The sequence below is a fragment of the Schistocerca serialis genome, chromosome 1, assembly GCF_023864345.2.
Source record: "Schistocerca serialis cubense isolate TAMUIC-IGC-003099 chromosome 1, iqSchSeri2.2, whole genome shotgun sequence".
Taxonomy (NCBI): Eukaryota; Metazoa; Arthropoda; class Insecta; order Orthoptera; family Acrididae; genus Schistocerca; species Schistocerca serialis.
In genome coordinates, this window is record NC_064638.1 from 956,163,311 (window position 1) to 956,183,905 (window position 20,595).

The 20,595-nt window shown below is 40.3% G+C and overlaps 1 protein-coding gene across 5 annotated transcripts in view; it reads left to right on the forward strand.

Moving 5' to 3' along the window:
* Positions 1 to 20,595, forward strand: part of LOC126412820 (superoxide dismutase [Cu-Zn]-like) — a 349,180-nt gene that overhangs the window by 260,288 nt on the left and 68,297 nt on the right. The window contains exon 1 of one of the 5 annotated variants that reach the window (XM_050082648.1): positions 12,821 to 12,993. The exons of the other annotated variants lie outside the window; for them this stretch is intronic. The gene's annotated coding sequence lies outside the window, so the exon portion shown is untranslated. Of the gene's footprint in view, positions 1 to 12,820; positions 12,994 to 20,595 lie in introns of those variants that run through there. 5 annotated transcript variants of the gene reach the window in all.

A 20,595-nucleotide genomic window follows, 5' to 3' on the forward strand; every position in this document is an offset into this window, starting at 1 on the left:
ATGCTTCTTCGAACCCTTGTGAAAGATTAATGAAAGAAATTGGTAAGCTGTGCCGAATATACTGCCACAAAAGACATATTGATTGGGATACACACATACTCTCATTCCAAGATGTAATTAATTCCATTCCAAATGAATCCACTATGCTATCTCCGACTGTTATACTGAAAAACGTTGAACCACCGAACAAAATTAAAGAATTAATAGAATTTCCCAAAAGTCGTCGCCTACGACACCACGAAATAATTGACATTGCGCTGAAGAACATCAAACGTGCCGCAGAGCGCCGGAGAAGACAGCAAAAACAGGTTTGTAAACGCCGAGACTTTCACGTTGGACAGAAAATATTAGTGCGTACACACTATTTATCCAGCAAATTAAAAGGTAAGTGCAGTAAATTTGAACTTCTATACGCAGGTCCATATCGGATTCGCAGCATCCCTCACCCCAATGTTGTACACGTCGAAACTTTGAGAACCAGAAAATCGAAAGGCAATCACCATATCTCAAACATTAAACCGTTTATTGAGTGAAACCACTGTATGATTCAACACACTATGATGCCATTTACTAATGCAATTATTTCACGTGACTAATTACTGATGATTATCGTATTTTTTCTTGGCAAGTGCCCGGCAAGGTAAGGTTAGCAGGTCGCTCTTCTTGTCGTTACACATCAGACCGTGCATATTTTTTCCAGATGAATTTACACATTTATGACTATTTCTGCAATTATATTTATGTGACTACTTATTGATGATTATCGTATTTTTTCTTGGCAAGTGCCCGGCAAGGTAAGGTTAGCAGGTCGCTTTTCTTGTCGTTACACATCAGACCGTGCACATTTTCCATTTTTTTGTGTATATGACTGTTCTCCAGTTTTGTTTGTATGGACTATGAAATAGTTAAGATATAACACACACCAGTCGACTTTGACATTTTTTTTTGCCTTATGACATCTCAACATCGTGACTGCTTCACATTTTTTTTTGCTACTGCATTGTATTATTCTGTGTACATTTTTGCATCTGAACACTGTCAATGTCTTTGACATATTACGTTTTCTGTCATGTTATGCTGTATGCTTAATTGTGTCACCATAAACCAGTCATTATTTAGTGGGTATATGATTTAAATGCAAGACATTAATCTCTGTTCATCAATTTCAGAAAGTAATGATGTATGTAAGAAATAAATTTAACATAAATGGGAATTTCACCTACGGAATAAACGAAAGGAGATGCAATAACTTTATGAGGAAGAGTAAATGGATCAGGATTAACAAACATTAACAAGAATATACTATACTCATCACAGAATAGCAGTCTTAACTAATTTTTTCTTTCAGAATACAAGGTGATTGATGCAGGCTGTCAGAGAGAACTACACATCTTAGTTTTAGTGATGAAATATGCTAGAGATAAGGAATAGTTGTGTAATGAGTAATGAAGTGATTTTTTGCAGATGATAATGAATACTGATGAATAATGATGAGGGAAATGGTATTATGAATAATGAGGTTTTTCTTTACAGGTGATGATAATGGTGAAGTTATGATGATATGGATAATGAAGTTTTTTTTTTTTTACAGATGAGGATAATGTTGAAGTTATGTATTTATGTTATGTAGTTATTTAAGTATTTGTTGCAGTTTGCTTTGACAGCAGGTGTTACATTGCATAGTAGGATGACTGAAAGTTTTGGAAAGGACAGCTATCGAACACATTTTTATACACACTTCACTACCTGTTAATTCGAAGTTCACTACTTTTCAGCATAGTGTGCGTTTCTTCTTTCAGGTCAATAATCCGTTTTTGTATTTTTTTTCCAGGAGAAGTTTTTCATGACACTTACTAAACCTGTTACTTATTATACCTGTTCTAGTACTTGCATTTTTTTATTTTTTACCCATTTGTGTCTATCGCTTATAAATGTGATCACATGTACTGCCTTGTTACATAATCTTGCTACAGCTGACTCATGACGAATGACGTTACCTATCCTCATTTGCAGCAATAGGTCAAAAGCAAAAAGTATTATGCCTCAGCAATTAATTATCGATCCCAACGCAATGCATTGCTAACAAAAAACATGTATTACCAGTCCCACATAATGTCACTAGTTTATGATAATTCTGAATAATACTGATCAACTCTGAATAGCATGTCACTTGAGTAATGACCTCTTAATGAGACTATATTCAAAATAATGCTTTGTCACTAGCTAATAACTGCCACTTTTTGTTGTAATGATACTACTTATAATGCTTGTGATTACTAATGATTTGCCTGTAATTAACTGATTTTAATAATGACTTTGTAATGGTCTGAATACTACTGAAGGAGGAACACTGTTTATTGTAATGTTACCACTTATAATGCTGGTGATTACTAATGATTTGACTGTAATTAACTGATTTTAATAATGCCTTTGTAATGATCTGAATACTACTGAATGAGGAACACTGTTTATTGTAATGAGTACTTGTAATGCCCATGATTATTAATGCTATGACTGTAATTAACTGATTTTTAATAATGACTTCGTAATAATCTGAATAATACTGAATGATGATTTTATTCAATACTTGCTGGCCACTGAGTGCCAATAATTAATGTCACTCCACGAATTGTTATTAATTATGCCATTGATTAGCTCTTGTTTCCAATGTTGATACTTTGTAATTTGAAATGAATGTGACTGTTTAATAATGCTTTGTAATTAGGAGAAGGCTAATAATTCTTAATATATTGGAATTTCAAATGATTAATTAACGATGCCATACTTTGTTGTTGGAAATGAATGTGACTGTTTCATAATGCTTTGTAATTAGGAAAAGACTAATGATTCTTAATAGATTGGAATGACACATAATTAATTAACTATGGTACTGTTTAATAATGCTTTGTAATTAATTAAGGCTAATAATTCTTACTATATTGAAATGACAAATGATCAATTAATTAACTGTAATTAGACAAATGATTAATTAACGACAAATGATTAATTAACTGTAATTAGACAAATGATTAATTAACTGTAATTAGACAAATGATTAATTAACGACAAATGATTAATTAACTGTAATTAGGAAAAGGCTAATGATTATTGGAATGACAAATGATTAATTAACTGTAATTAGGAGAAGGTTAATGATTCTTAATTATACTCTGTAACTGAAAAGAATGCGATTATTTCATAATACTTTGTAACCAGGAAAAGAAGGCTACTGATTCTATGTAAAACAATTAATGAACATTTTTCTGTAATACTACATACATGGTACAGAAATGTTCAATAACTGGGCTATGAATGCCGCACACTACTACTGTAATTGACAATATTATGTGACTTAATGTCCTTCACGTTATGAGCTAACTACCCTGAATTACTGCAATGTCCATTTGTCCTGTTTCTGGGCTATGAATGCCGCACACTACTACTGTAATTGACAATATTATGTGACTTAATGTCCTTCACGTTATGAGCTAACTACCCTGAATTACTGCAATGTCCATTTGTCCTGTTTATCCTAGTGATCATGGAGCACTATCTTTGGTTTTGCACTAATTCTACGTTGGTGTGCCTTGTAAGAGTGTGGTGTTGACACGACATGCTGTCCACCACCATGAGCGATGAAGACATTATTATGGTCCCACTGTTTGGTGTACGTAATGTACTGCCAAAATGAAAACATGGACCATTACTACGACAGTTCAGTGTCTTGGCTACAATGATAAATTCTGATGGGAAAAGAACTTCAAGTTGTGTCACTTGGTGTTGTACTTCTGTGGAAAGATATGGACTTTCAGAGCAGCTGTGTGCAATCTAAAGTGCTACAACCATGATGCAATCCTTCCCTTCCCTATCCTGATTCTTGTCACATAAAGAAAAAATTTTTTGGTAACATCATTTATGTTCATAGGTTATACATTTTTCGATTCGCTAAACTCCAGTGCGAGTACATTTATGTCACTGGTCGACATGATGTTTGCCATTATGTTTATTTGTTGTGAAAATGCTAAAGACATTTTTCAGTGCATGTACACTTGTCAACATAATATTTTTTGCCAGTCTGTTTATTTGTTCTGAATAGGCTAAAGAATTTTTTCAGTGCCGGTGCACTTTGTTATCTGTCAAATAATTTGTATATACTTTTCTGATTTGCTACTATGTTTTGTACTCACATTTTGTCTTTGTCTGATATATTTTGTACTTAGTGCGTGTGCACAACATTTACTTTATGTACGACATCTAATTATTCTGTAAATTGTAGAAGTTTATTAGTTAATTAAAAATTTTGCCGCGATTGGCAAGTCCAAATGACTCACCATCGCTGCCAAATTTTTGCCCCCCCAGTGGAGGGTTATGAAACACGTATGTAACGCAGCAGCGATGGCGAGGCATTGTAGCATCTGTGACCAGAGAGTATGCGCTTGACCGCGCGAGTGTTGCGAGCGGTTCTCAGTCAGTCGAGTAGTCGTTGCGAGTCTGTTAGTAGCAGTCGTTGCGAGTCTGTAGCTCTGTCTAGTTGAGAGCAGTACTCAGTCTGTAGTCGTCATGCAGAGCGGTCGGTCAGTAGTAGCAGCCCAGTGCGGTTGTGTGATGTAGGCGGTCGGCAACACTGGTCAAGATGAGGAATAAGGTATACTGTTAATTAATATAATCATTAGATAATGAAAAATTTTATTTATTGTAATTATTCTCCAACAAGTCTCCCAATAATAATTTTTTTATTTCAAAAGCATTTTCTCAAAAATTTAATTTTTTATTGAACTCAAGATTTCGTTGCACTTCCCATTTCATTCCACTTCTTTTGAAGAAAAATTCCACTAAAATCACAAAAAAAGAGAATATTATTATTTGCAATGCAGTTCCTCCAAGCGGTGCGCAACAACAAGAGCAGATATGTGACATCTATTTATTCTGAGGTAAGACTTTAATTCTGATTGTTTTACACAGGGCCAAAGATCGATATTTCGGTTTAATTGAAATTTCTTGTCACTGAATGGACTTTAATTTTGAAGGATTTATATTTGAGTCAGATTGCGAATTTCACGTTTTTGTTGCCATTGTCAGTACATTTCATTGTGGGCAGGTTACGCATAGAGCAATGTCCATTAGCATCCCTAAATAATATTGTCAATTATTATAAATTTTGCGGGGAGGTTACACTCGGCTCCCATTTGTATTAAGTATTGTCATTACATTTCTTCTAAAATTTCGGTGGGGAGGTTACAATGTAAATGTAGACGTAGTTCCACCTGAAATTAAATTTTGTGGACGAAACGAGAATATATCTTTATTTGTGGAACAGTAAATAGTATTTTAAAGAATATTGATGTAACCGCATAGTAAAGAAGTAAAAGAGTGGAAGTGGATAAGGTTGGAAAGGAAGACGAAAATTGGCAGAAGCGTCCTCTAGCACGAGACATGGTTGTCGTATAGCAGACTGATACTCGCTGTTCATTAACATGCGTATATCCGAAACGCAGCTTCGTGTTTACGCACGTGCTGGCTCCCATGCATGTTGCACACCGGTTGCCAATTTACGTACATATTTCACTGACAAACGACTCGCGCCGAGTGTGCAGTGGCGGATCTACACTCGGCATATTTCTGAGATGAGACCGTGATGGATGTCGTTGATAACACATGACTATATAGATTCATTTGTCCCTGTTTGTTTACTTTTTTTTTTTTTGTAACTGTGCTGTAGCTAACGGATTTACTTTCCAGAAAATAGAGTCCGACGTAATCTACATCTACAGTCGACTGTGTGTGGCGGAAGGTACATATGGTACCACTTTTAATTCTCCCTTCTCCGTTACGTTCGCGAGCCGTGCGTAGTAAGAGACGACTGTTGTGGTAAAGCACCGTACCGATGTTGTGACATCTAATTGAACTGATTTTCTCGGCGTTGTCATTTCCCTAGACATACCTGGCAGTACATACCATGTTTCCCTACTTTCGTGGAGTGTAGGTTCTTAGAATTACAACAGTAAACCTCTCTTACATCGTCTGCCGCTGGAACTTGCGTGTGTCCGTGGTGCTCTCGCGCTTTCTAAATGATTCAATGACTATACCCTAAGGTCATTACATTTTAGGTTGTTTCTGGCATTTACGCCACGATATCTTACGACTAATGATGTTTGCCCGGTGGTTTATCGCCAACAGCGTAATTGAAAAATATTAAATCTCTCGCCTGTTTCTTTGTGATACATTACACTACCGTCCAGAGCCAACTGCAAGTCCCTGGACCAACCAGCGGTCCTCCGCAGATCTTCCAGCATTTTGCTACTCTCGCGTAGCGTTAAAACCTCTCTACAGGCAATAGCATCGCCTCCAAACACCCTCAAGAAGCTTTCGATGTCACCCACTTGATCATTAATACCTATACAGTATTAATGAACGACTAAAACGACATCGAGTTACGCGGTCCAAGTTGCAGGTTGCCTAACTGCTTCCAGGGCGACAAAAATTTGATTTTCAATATTTCGTATAGGCTAATTATTGACCGAAATTAACAATTTTGAATTGCTGTCACAATCTGCTCATTAAGAGGTATAATCTTATGTTAAGTGTTTATTTGACTCGGTAAGAAAAGTATTACAGCTAGAAACTACGTATGTCTTAAGCCAGTGTAACTCACGGCGGCCCAATAACCCAGGATGCATTCATTCAGGGTTTGAGAATGAGAGCACTTAACGGCTTCCTACAAAATCCTCCCCCCCCCCTCCCCCCCGGCCTCGCCTCTCCCGACCAAAACGATGAAAGGAAGTCCATCACTCACCACTTTTCCGCTGTTCAGGCACTAAGTAAACTTCCAACATCAGGCATGGCGTTTTGATTTTATCACTTCTTTTGTACTAACTCTGTTTGCAACATATTTTTCACGCAGTATTCACATTTGTTACTGACTATACCTTCACAATCCTATCAAAGTACAACGTGTACTTCAGCAGATATGACGTCATAAACAATGAGATGCCTTTGCTTAAGAACACAAATTACCCTGATTATGCCCATCATGCTGACGTACTTAACGTCAAATATTTAACACAGAAAGTTGTTAGTAAAGTAACCAGACGTTTGGACCTGTTTCACGCTTGGGTGTTCGATTCACTAAAAAAAAATCGAGGAAGGGGGTTTACTGGTATTTTATAAACAGTAACGGCCTTATGACACCTCCTGGGATATGGTAACCAGTACTGTCGTACAAAGACAGACATAAAGCGACGGAGTGAGGTGGCGTAGTGGTTAGCACACAGGACTCGCATTCGGGAGGATGACTGTTCAAACCCGCGTCTGGCCATCCTGATTTAGGGTTTCCATGAGTTCCTTAAATCGCTTCAGGCAAATGCTGGGATGTTTCCTTTGAAAGAGCACGGCCGATTTCCTTCCCCATCCTTCCCTAATCCGATGGGACCCATGAGCTAGCTGTTTTGTCCCCTCTCCGAAAGCAACCAACCAACAGAGGTGGTCAAAATATAAATAAACCGAATCGAGTCCGAAAAAATGGAATTAAGTGTACAAAAATAGTCAGGGCAAAAGTTCCGACGAAATCAATCGTCAAAAGATAAGGCAAGGGAGCACTGACTGCAGGTCTGTGGTTGCTCACTACGGACGCTACCAGCGCCCCTCGTGATCCTCGACTTCAGCAGGAGGAGAAGGCGCCAGTTATAAATTCGGCGGCTATGTGGTGGTGGTTGCGCCACAACATTGGGGATCCCTGCGGCTATCAGTTTCGTTCTGTTAAGGAGAGTGTGTTGACCCAACGAAAATAATTCCCAGATTTACAGGATTTCACTTGCTGAGGTGCTATTTAAACATCGAACGATGAGAATATTTCCATTTTAACAGGTACATTCGAGGAACTGAAGCGTTCATAACAGTCACCTTGAAATAACACAAACATACAACAAACGCGTCGGGGAGGTATGGGGCAAGGTTAGAGATTACTGTACAGTCCACATAGAGGCCGCTGGGCACAGAGCGCTTGTACAAATATGGAGAAGGCCTTGGGATCTGGAAGCGACGATTCCCACTTCCGCCAGAAGAGTTTCAGGGAAGACGCAGAAAACATACACCAGTATGCCTGGTGTCACACAGAAAGAAAAGTGTATGACAAACATTAGCAGTTCTGGTTCAGACAATGCTACGACGGAGGTAGAAGTAGTGAGAAAAAACAGCAGAATGTGACATTATTTGCAGTATATAATAGTGACTGTTGAAGATATTAAGAATAGCGTACACGAGGTTCAAATGGTTCAAATGGCTCTGAGCACTATGGGACTTAACATCTGTGGTCATCAGTCCCCTGGAACTAACCTAAGGACAACACACACATCCATGCCCGAGGCAGGATTCGAACCTGCGACCGTAGCAGTCGCGCGGTTCCGGACTGAGCGCCTGAACCCCTGGACCACCGCGGCCGGCCGTACATGAGGTGACGAAAATGTTAGCACGGGCAGAACAGAGGACAAACCTGTCGAAAGACTAATGAGTACCAATAAACAAGAGTCGCCTTGGACGAAATAAGAAACAGAACACTTTTTAAAGAAGCAATAGAAAAAACAGGCTTTCAGAAGTATCAAGGATTGGAAGAAAGTTGACACAATAACGAAAGGAACAATATTTTCGAAGACTGAAAGAAGTTGAATCCAAAAGAAACTGAGGTTGAAAGCAAAGGAACAGAAATCATCCTAAAGGATTATTGGAAATGAAAAAGGAGGAAAATGGGCTGAATGAAACAGGGTAAGTAGCCTAATTATTTAATTATTCGGCGATGAATACGATCAAACTGTCTGATGACCTAGCTTTTTAGCGCCCTCCGCCATAAATCAACTATCCTACGATCTTTCTCCATTTTGTCCATCCGAGGTCTCCTGGGTCTGCCTAGATGGCGCATTGTTTCAGTTCTTCCCGCCACCGCTGCCTCCTAGGCGAGAGAGCCAAGTTTCCTGTCCATTTCTCCTTTTCGTCATATTCCGGACAACGATTACCGCATCAATTCGTATTATTCCTAGTTCCATAACTCCATCTCGCAATGGGCCAAACACCTTCCATCGTCTAAGCTGTTGGTACTCAAAGTGTCTTTGCCATATAGCGGTACTGGAGAGGTAATTGCTTTCGTGAGGGGAAAAAAAGAGGCGAGTTTGCTTTTCATGAGACACCTGCGGGGACGGATTGGAAGAGATGAAAGAAATCGGTCTTGCCCCCTAAGAAGGAATCACGGCGGTATTCGTCTTAAGTGATTTAAATGAAATCGCAGAAAACCCGACGTGGATGGCCTGGCCTAATTTGCAATGGCACCCCTCATGAATGTGACGTAAGTACGAGTGTATTTACTGCCGCAAAGGTGCCGTCAAGCTTAGGTTCCAGTATAATGAAAATAATCAGCACACAATGTTGCACTACGAAGAGTCTAACTAAGAAAACTGGCGCAGACTGGGTACCAGAAATTGTGCTCCACGTACGCCAAGATTCGAACTGATGGCCTCTGGAATGAGCGTCACTGCATTCCCACGATGTAGTGACTGCTGCCACGGTGGCAAGTGCTCGTGTGCAATTAAAGTTAATTACGCAGTAGCTCAACCAGGCTATTCCAAGAAATTAATTAACGTCCAAATTGATAATTAATGTTAATTAACAATCCACATACGTCAACTTTATGAACTGAATATACTATACGTTTCTTTTTGAAGCACACGCAGCATAGTTCCCGTGCTGCTGCCATAGTTGCTTCGCCGTCCAGGTATATTTATTCGCAAAAAAGTGAGCCAAAAACATCGGTACGAGAGCGAGAAAGGGAACGAATAAGCTAAAAGTCAACAAATCTAAAAATACAGCCAGTACTGCAATCCCGTTTTCACAGAAATGCACAGAAAGTAATACGATTCGTTTAGTTATCAAAGGAATTACTGTCGCAACAGTTATATTTTATTTACCGAGAAGGTGCCCTTCAGCTGACTCAGTATTTAACACAGAAGCCAAGTGCTGTTGAAATTCATGGGCATTTGCATTCACACTAAGTGAGACGGCCGCTTCATCTATTCACAAGATGTTGAACAAGCATGTGACACCGTTTTCTATTTGTACCAGCCAGTAGATCTGTTTGTACAACGGTGAGCGGCAGCTGTGGAACGGTTACAGCTTTATCTGTCGGTGACGAAGGACCTAGTTCAGGCAGTAAGTGAAAGATCAGTTGATGGCACTGTAGCTGTCTCATTAGGTTCCCCTATACAATCAAACGATTTGTCAAACTTCGCTACGTCTGTCGAACATAGAGCATGTTAGACGTGTTTGAGATGAAATTTTGATTAACGACAGATTTGACAAGAAAGCAGACTTTGTTTGTGTTGATATTTCGCCGCGCAATGTTTAGCCAAAGATAGTTTTATTACAATTTATTTCGCAGTATTGTGAGTTTCCACAATTATGGAAACTACTATCACCGATAAGGACAATATGGAGATTAAAAAGAAATCTAATAGTCTGTGCATAATTTTGACTGTCCATTCGGATGAAGTTGGTTTAATGATCTGGTTGTGATTGTAATATTTCGTTTAGGAGATTTTCAGGGGTATATTGCTCTCTGTTTCAAACATTTTCTGGACCACCGTCTATTTTTCTTCTTCTTCTTCTTCTTCTTCTTCTTCATACACAGTGCTAAAGCCAATGTAAGAAATGCTTTGTCTGCATTGGTAGCCATTCTCACTAGTGTCTCAATGCTTCGCAAGACGAACAGAGTCTGCTTCACAGGTGAGGCTAAATTGACAAATTCCTTTGGTACTTATACAGGTTTGTTTGACAGAAATGAGCGAAATTGACAAACAAGTTTGATGGTGTAGCCTTTGGCGGGCCTCTTGCAATGCTCCACTTCGGTGTTTGAGAGCTAATTGACAGCTATTACAGCTGGGTCCCAACTATTGGCGAAAGCCTCACTGTCCAATTTCTGTACGAGACAGCCGTGGAATTGTTAATGTAATTGTCGAATGCTTTTCGAAACCCTTGAGAACCTTAGTTGTGACACAAAAAATCACCTTAGTTCTCGAAACATGCAACGTAAATTAGAATTCAGGACCACATAGCTGTTTCACTACTACCTAGAGTAGACAGGCCTTGTGTGAAACGAGAGAACCACAAATAACAACCAGATGCGAAACTATGATACACCCGAGGGAGTAGGATGAAGAACTTCGATCCCTTAGGGAAGCGATAACGCAAGTTGAGCGAATCGATAAAGACATAAAGAAATCTCATAAACGAATAACTTTTCTCCACCAAAGCAATGTAAAGGTTTCAAAACTTGAGATAGAATTGAGAACCTTGTTTCTGGAACAGTATGTTTCGAACTTCACTGAAATCAGTCTGATGCAGAAGACCGAAAAATAAAGAAATAGGAGACAATGAGTAAATATTACAGTGGGCGAACGAAAATAGTTGCGCAATACTCTTCTGAGAAGAGGAACAAGTTACTATAAATGTGATAAGATGTCGCTGTAACATTCACGCAGAAGACTGGTTTGATGTAATTTCCAGTCTGGCCTTCATGCGAGAGCCTCGACATCTCTGTATAATTATTGTTACATCCATTTGAACCTGTTTATTGTCGTCAAGCCTTGGCTTGCCTAATTAATTTTTACTCAATCGCTTCACTCCACAGGCAATTCGACCAGTTCGCAATACCTCACGATATCTCCCATCAAACTTCTATAACTGGACCTCTTTTCTCCCCAGTGCGATCCAGTACCTCTTCATTAGTTACTAGATCGCTCTTTAGCATTCTCCAATACCAATACATTTCAAAAGCTTCTTTTCGTCGAAGAACTATTGATTTGGTGGGGAAGCAGCTTTAGAGAACTATAGAGAAATAAAATACTACAGCGTACAAAGAACCTTACATGCAACGCAAATTAAAGGGGATTGTGGGTGTAGCTGCGACACTGTAGCAGGTTTCAGAGGTGGAGGTACCGGCACAAGATAGAAATACTGGTACAATGCGGTAAATCATGTAAAGCCTGTTCGCAAAATAAAAGAGGAAACCTTTAGACAGAGACTCGGCAGACAATTCTTAGCTACAGTTAGCTTGTGTAAGTTACGAGTAAAATAACTGCAATTTTAGGAAATTTAAATACAGATCTTTTTAGTAACGGAATAAATATTTCTGAATTGTTTACTTACGTCTTGTTTCTATAATATTTACTTAAGTTCTTCGTTAGGAAAACAGATGGCTCTAATTCTCTTCTCTTATTAAGCGTTAAAATAGTGTGATGACAGTGATGGTAACTTGTGAAAGGAAGCAAATGAATTTTTTCCCCTCACACATAACTCAGGTTTTCCACTGATACCGAACTTAGAGTATCTTGTGCAGTGCAGTGAATTTTTCTTTGCGCGTCACGTTGATGAATCGGTGGAAAATGTTTCTGCCTATTATTGTTTTTAGACGCGGGGATTCACTGACGTAGCTGCAGTACAAGGAGTAATTACAATTGATGAAATTGTTATTTATGAGAATAAAACTCGATAGCACTAGTTGTTCTACGCTGAATTGCGTTGGGAAACGTGCGTCGTGAGTGGGAGAGATAGAGTAAAACTTCGCAGAGAATGATAGGTTTCGCCCGGGTGTGCCAGCTGAGCATCTTTGCCGGCAGACTAGCCTTCCAGACGGAGGGTCATTGTCTGTCCTTGGTGAGCGGCCGTGGTCTTCACCTTGCGACCGACTGCAGCGCCCCTACAACCTTCGGGCCGAACTACTTGCAGGTCCGGCGTGCCGCTTGTCCGCCTCTGCGCGTTCGTCGCATGACGTCAGATTCTCCTGACCGTGGACCACGCTCCTGACCACATCCGTTCAGCGATAGTGCTGAGCGCAACCGACAGATCGTGGTCTGACTGTACGAGAGCTGTACCGAGGATTAGCGTGCGCTTCAATTGTTCCTTGCCACTCGATAACAACAGTCTCCATTGTGAGGAATTAGCTCAACAAAAAAGGTATTTACCTGATTAAGCTTACTCGTTATGGATGTTTTAGAACAGGTGACTGTTTATTCAATGTAAATACGAAAACTGAACCAGTCGCTTGTTCTTTTATTCCCTAAATTAGTTTTCAAACCTTGTAAGGCTTTTCTTCACATGATGCACGTAGAAGTTACATGATTATTTCGTAGCGTAACATTGGTTACTGGCTTGCGGCAGCATAGGCGGCTTTTGTAAGTGGAACCACCTTGCAGCTTCCATTGTAATTACCATACGGTTAATAGATAATCGGCATATATATTTATATCCAGTGTGCAGTTAGTGATCTGTAACCAAGTGAAAGTCATAGTGTAAGCTGCCACGTGGATACCACTTAGAAAAGCCATACTTAGTGTCGCAGGCCGTTGCCGAGCATCATGCTACGAAATAGTCATGTAATTTCCATGTGCACCACCTGAAGATGAGCCTGAAAAGGTTCGAAACCTAGCTTAGGGAATAAAAGAGTAATTTAAAAAAATTACCGATTCAAAAAATGTCTAGTTGCAGTTTTGTGTGTTTACAAGCTACTTAACAATTTAGATTTAAAAAAGTGTAATCTCAGTATTACTGACTATAGTAATTCGGTATCTTATCTCTTTAGTTTTTGACACAAACGGATAAACAGAAAAGAAAGGGGGGACCTATGAAAGCAGCAGATCATTGTTAGCACGCTTGCAATGACTTTAGTGGCTTCAAGTTCTTCTCTTGTAAGAGTATCACGATACTGTCGTTGGTAAAGAACATCGAGCACGAAGTCTGCCGATTTACATCCTCAAACATTGGAGAAATAATTATCATTTAACACTTCCGTTATTTCTCTAATGTGTTCCAATCTAAACTCAGCATAATGCCTTCAGCCTTGGCAAATATTCGGATCGTTCTGACTGAGTTTGTTACTCAGTATTAGTGCAATTAGAGACGGTAAGAAAGGTCTAGATAGACTCTAAAAGGATGGCGTTCAACATCAAAATTAAATTTCAGAAAACGTTCCACTACAAAAGTTTTTAAAGGTTTACTACTTTTCTTCTGGATACGAGATATTATCATGGGCGGAAGATAAAGGGAGCTGTCCTTCACACGCGTCATCGCTGAATGCTATGGCTAACTGACGTGTGGCGGGTACGTTTAGAAGTAAGCACGTAGCCGATTCTTGTTTCTCTTGTCAGCGTTTAACGTTATGTTCCCAGTATGCCAAGCGCTGACTCAGCTGAGCATCAGTAACTAAAAACAAATCATCGCAGATGTTTCCCAAGAAGTTTAACGAATGCCAGAAAGGATCTTCGGCTCTGCAGCGGCGTGATTGCAGCTTTGAAACGTCGTCATAGACTGAAGGATGTGTCCCGACCGGGAACATTACACAACCTGCCTCTTCCAACGTAAGACTTTCTCTCTCTGGGAGTCGATTCCAACCTGCAAGGAGTCCATGTCAGCGAAAAACAAAACTGGGTGTGCATTAGATGTAAACGGGAGTCTACGGAGGTGTACTTTTATGAACCTGATGATGGTTCGACGGCTGAAACTGGTTGCATAAATAAATTATTTTACCAGCAACCTAAGGCGCTAATGCAACATTTTTCACAAGGAGATGTTGTGATGATTTTCGGGCATCTTACAACATTTTGCTACTTATAGCAAAATCTGGAAACCGGTATACAATCAGGGAATAGTTTATCTTGCCAGCCATTGAACAAGTTTAATAACTGTTCGATACAAACAGCCATTAAAGTAGTAAATAAAATTTGAAGCAACGAGTTGAATTCTAAGCTATTTACGCTGTTATGCGAAGCATTATTATTATTATTATTATTATTATTATTTGGTACGTTCCTATGAGACCAAACCGCTGATGTCATTGGTCCCTATGCTTACACACTACTGAATCTAACTTTGACTTACGATAAAGACAAAAAAACCACACACACACACACACACACACACACACACACACTCTCCCATGCTTGAGGGAGGACTCGAACCTCCGACGGGGGGAGCCGCGCGAACCGGGGCAATTTTCCTCAGACGGCGGGACTACCCCGCGAGGGTACGTGAAGAAAATGAGAACTTTAATCGGTTATTCGTTCACACTAAAGTGCGCTGGCTGTCAAAAGGCTTCTGTTTTTCTCACTATTTTTTTAGACTCTCTTAAGAGTTTTTGGGTGCCGAAGATCCAATGATAAAAGAAACATTAATCAAATGAAATCCAGACATTGCTTATTTCACAGATCTATTTACCAAATTTAGAGAGGTTAACACCGCAGTTAAAAGGTGACGGTCAAAATAAGAGGTAAACGAAACCCATCACTCCAGATTTTCTTGCTAGTATTAAATTATTGAATCAAAACATTGACCGGCCCGAATTTTTTCAGTTTCTCAATCTGACACAAACAATCTGCCAGGATGACGACATTTTAAGCTTCGTTCAACATTTAGCTGCCCTTCACACAGACTTTGAAAACAGGTTTGAGGATATTATAGTTATGGGAATACCCAGCTAAACCAATCCATACAAAGATGTTGAAGAAACGGATGTCGTATTACAAGAAAACTGGTCGGAATTAGCGATAAAGAAGAACTTATGGTACAGTTTAGAAAAGGATGTCAGTAGTTCTGGCTTCAGAGTCACACCTGTTATTTTGCCTATATTATAAACCACCGCGAGAAACTTTTTGATAGCTGTTCCTCCTTGAATCCTCGTGGAAAGGGGTTTCAGCGAGATTGCCAATCTTCTTATAGAAAGTAAACAGATTGAATATCACGGACAGAGGAGAAATAAGGTTAAACCTAACTAAATTTAAGCTAAATTTTTGAGAAATTTGCTAGCAAAGCATCTGGCTAGTTCCTCCCAGTAAAAGCTTTTACTTATTAATTTCACCGGATTTGCAATTTGTGTCGTTTAACTAAATAAACGGATTAAAATCAACTTTTTTTTTAAGCTTCTCTCTCTGCGCTTATAGAGTTAAACCTCTAAAAGTGAATAGCAGTGTTTCAGGTGTGAGAAGCACAGTTACACAGCTGAAGTTGAAGAATTTGTAGAAGTTCTGTGTGCGAAACGAAGTGGTTCTACCCAAAACAGAAAAAAATGGCACGTGGCCTACTTGACAATGGGGACGTTTGCTGTAAAAAATGCCTTTGCTGTGCTTGAAAAGTAGGAGGGCAGTACCTTCAGGTTGGAGCTTTGACACATGTCTGCGGAGCCACTTCGGTAAGTGATTCGTCCGCGAGTGGCAAGGGTGTACGTTGCACAAACTTTATAGTTATAAGATAGTTTAGATCTTGCAAATGTACACGCAATTTAAAACTGAGATGACCTGATCTCAAATTGAAACTACTCCTCGAAAGCAACAATTCCCTTAGGTTCAGATTTCAAAAGTATGTAGTTACTGCTGAATGTACTTTAGATCACAAGTTAAATAAAATAAGACGCGAAGAGAAAATTAATCTACGCAGTCCCCCGTCCCTTCACCAAACGCAAAACACGAACACACACAGACAATACATAGTTCGTTTCCAAGTAATTCCTCTGTGGTTTTCTGACCTGTTGCGGAAGCTTGCGGTTTTATCGAATAGTTACCCGCCTCTGCAACCGAGGTCGCTAAAGCACGCCTGAGCTGCGGCCTTCTACTCGGATGTAGCCGATTCCTCTGCAGACGACGAGAGAAATTTTTACCACCAGCATTTGGCCGAGTTGGTGAGGTGGCGTACCGTTTCTGTTCACCAGAATTTTTGCCACTGGCCTGAGTTCGATTCCAGACCTCTCCGCAGTGTCTCATGGATTGGGGGCATCTGACTCTGTTGGTAGTGACATGGCCGTCGGATGGTGACGTGGCGGTCCGTTTGGCAATATTGGAAATTAGTAGGCTGCACGCGTTTCACTCTGTCCCTTCTCTCGTAATCATACCATACAAACATAAAACTCCACCAGTGGCCGTCAAACTTTTTTGTTCCAGAGCTAGTGCTGACATTGTGGGACGGCGCCTTGGGCAGCATTTGTACCGATCTTATTACTAATTATAGCCTCTCTTTAGACATGTTATACTAAGGGAACGATAAGTAGGGCGCCGTCCCATTGCCAAAGTCGGCAATATTCAAAAAACTGTTCTCTGTTTCAGACAGTTGTCACCTTCAGCGACCCCCAAAGTTGTGACACTTTAATTGCCTGGCGAAGTGTTATTGTGCTGGCTGTGTGAGCTGAAGATTAACTGCTTAATAACAGTAATTGTTTGAGGAGTAGTCAAATGAAAACGAGACAGATAGAAAAAGAAAGCAAACTGTCTATTGTTTCAAAGGTAATCACCATAACTGTTAATACATTCATCCGACCGTGAGACGAGACGGCCACTGCCTTCGTGGAAAAATGTTTGTGGTTGCCTACGGAACCACTATTGTGCACAGGCCAGTAATGTCTTTCTTCAGGACTGCAAAAAACTGAAATCGCTTGGGGAGAGATCGGGAGTGTATGAAGGATATTAAGGGTTTCCAAGTGAAATTTTTGCAGTGTTGTCGAAACAACCTACCAACAAAGGGACCTTCCATATGTTTCCAAAGTTGCTTCGACTAAGCTGCAGAAGTTTCGCTGTAAAGCCCTTACACATCCTCCATACAGTATCTCTCCTCACACGATTTCCGTATTTTTGGAGTCCTGAAGAAAGTCATTCGTGGCTGTAGATTTTCTTCGGACGAAGATGCGCACGCCTGGCTACTATCATCATTCCGTAGCCACCCGCAGACAGTTTTCCACAAAGACACTGGCCGTCTTGTCTAACAATAGGATAAATGTACTAACAGTTATGGTGATTACTTTTGAAATAACAAACAGTTTACTTACAATACTTTTTTCATCTGTCTTACTTTCATTTGATTGCCCCTTATATTTAAACGCAGTATACAATATGAGGCACTATCGCAAATGTTTACTTAATGTTTTGAGCTTCTTTTTCTTCTACTCATTGCGCTGTATTACAGTAGCGTTAATTTAATTTTATATTCGCTCTTACAAATTAGTACCGCTCTTGAAGGTGGCCGTCTCTGTAATGCGCTTTCATGAAACCATGGTGCTTCCGTGTCAACATTTATCCATAACAGTTGATCCGTACAAGTCGCGCAGTCAGTACTGGAAGAGAAACAATAACACCTTTTCCCCCCCGCCCCGCCCCCCTCTCACATCTTCTAACCCCACATTGGACCCGCTACTTACCCCTCTGCCCTTGAAGGGAGATACCAGCCTCACTTAGCTCACGGCTGAATTCGCCAAAGTCAACTGAAATTAAACACAGTATTTTTGTTTGTTACCTTGAGCTGGAAGACTCTTAACAACCTCTTAGTATTAGCTGACATTTTTGGATTCGGCTGTTAGCTACAAGATACATATTATTATAAAACAAGACTGATAACCTTGGGCCACACGCAACAATTAGACAAGCACTGCGTTACACTGCGAACACACACACTCATCTGCACTCAACAGATGCACTTTTGAGATAAGTCTAATCCACTGCATCGAGCGAGATAGTACATCGGTTAGCACACTGGCCTCTCATTGGGAAGCACACAGTTAAACACCAGGATGGTTCCTTCGAATGGCACCACCGATTTCCTTCCGCATCCTTTCGTAATCAGACCTTGTGAACCGTCTCTAATGACGGACGTTCAACTACCTTTTTCACCACACTGCGTCAAAAGCGTTTATTGTGCCTGAAGGATAGCTGACTCAGTGATCGTAAGGGTGTTGCAGTGTCATTTGCTACGGACGAATAGGAATCTAAAGAAAAACAGGATGAGTTTTCTGCTTAGGGATTAGTGCGACAAGAAACAGATTTTACCTGAACAGTCAACGTGAAACATTCATATCTAAGACTGAAAATGTTGAGTGTAAATGGTCAAAGTGAAGAATGTTGTATAATATGCCTTGAAATGCAGACGCCAAAGAAGTAATTTAACAGTGGTGAACATGTCATTACAGTTATAATTAGTGACGTACTTAGGTCTGAAATGAGCCGTTGTGCGAGTAAGTTGAAGTAAACGTGTTAGGAAATTGGAGGTAACACCGTGCTTCAGCGGACAGCGCGCCTCCTGGCGGTAGAAGAGGCTGCGAAAGAAGCCGTCCCTCCTTGTTTGCGCTGGGCAAGCAACGATGCCGCCGCTTTACCAGCACGCGAAAGGACGGGCCAGATGGAATCATAGTCAGAATCGAATATCGATTCACGATTTCATCGTCCGGAATATATTGGAGCTCCACGGGAGCGGCTCAAGGGATTCCTGCGGAATGACAAAGAATAAGCGAAGCCATCTGCCTTGGAAATTGCTGGGCATTTGCGTCTCCAAAAACGCTGTTTACAAGGTCGGCGTCCACCCTGTGTCGAGAATCACAAAAGAAAGTTCCATGTCCTGCAATATTATGGGCGCTCCGCACACAAGTATTTTCGCCCTAAGCTGTTCATTTTCTTTCGTTTAGGATATTTCTGGAATGTATTCCACCAGTGCTGGTTCCGCCAGCGTTGACGTAAAACATGTCAGGTAGAATTTTTGTTACCAACATCTCAAATTCAGCAAGTTACAGGCTGAAATATTTAGTATTTATTCCCTTAGAAAATGCGTCGACACGAAAGCCTTTCAGGAGAGAAACACATTACGTTTCTTCGAGATCGGTAATAGTAACACGTATACCATGATGCTCACGAAGAAAGCCTTCTGACACATCATCAGGAAGATGCATCAGCATCAACAGTGTCTCGTGTTCTCAGTTCACAAGGCAGCGCGCCGAGATAAGTATCTCAACACTAGGCTTTCGTATGAGAAGCAACTACACGCTCCCACATCTCGTTCCTTAGAGAGGGTCGTCTAAGTCGCTAGCAGGTAAATGCTTGTATGATTCTTTAAACAAGACCTTGTCCCTTTTCCTTCCCTAAACTCGTTCAGTCCATGTTATAGCTCTGTTTCTTGTAATCTCTTTGCCGACGGTACTTATCACTCTTAGAATTTCTTCTACAACTCCTTGCTACTTCTGGAGTAGAAAATTTATTCCGCTGTCATGATACAAACCGGTTACCCATGAGCGAAAATCCAACACATTACCATTAGTTAGCATAACCTACCACTGATAATGCTAGGAGTTTCAGTACGTTCTTTGTATACAGAGATGTCGCAACACTATAATATTGTAGCGAAATGCAGGAAGACCTGCAGAGAATCAACGCTCGATGCAGGGATTGGCAAATGGCGCTGAACATAAATAAAAGTAACGTATTTCTCATAAATGGGAATAAAGACCCATTTTTGTATGATATACGATTGCAAAATAGGCGCTAGAAACAGCGACATACATAAAGTATCTAGGGGTATGCGTTAGGGACGATTTAAAGTTGAATGACCACATAAAACCAATGGCAGATAAGGCAGATGCCAGACTCAGGTTCATTGGGAGAATCGTCAGGAAATGTAGTCCGTCAACAAACGAGTTAGCTTACAAAACCTTCGTTCGACCGGTATTTAAACATTGCTCGTCAGTATTGGATCCGTACCAGACAGGCTTCACAGAGAAAATAGAGATGATCCAAAGAAGAGCAGCACGTTTCTTTACAG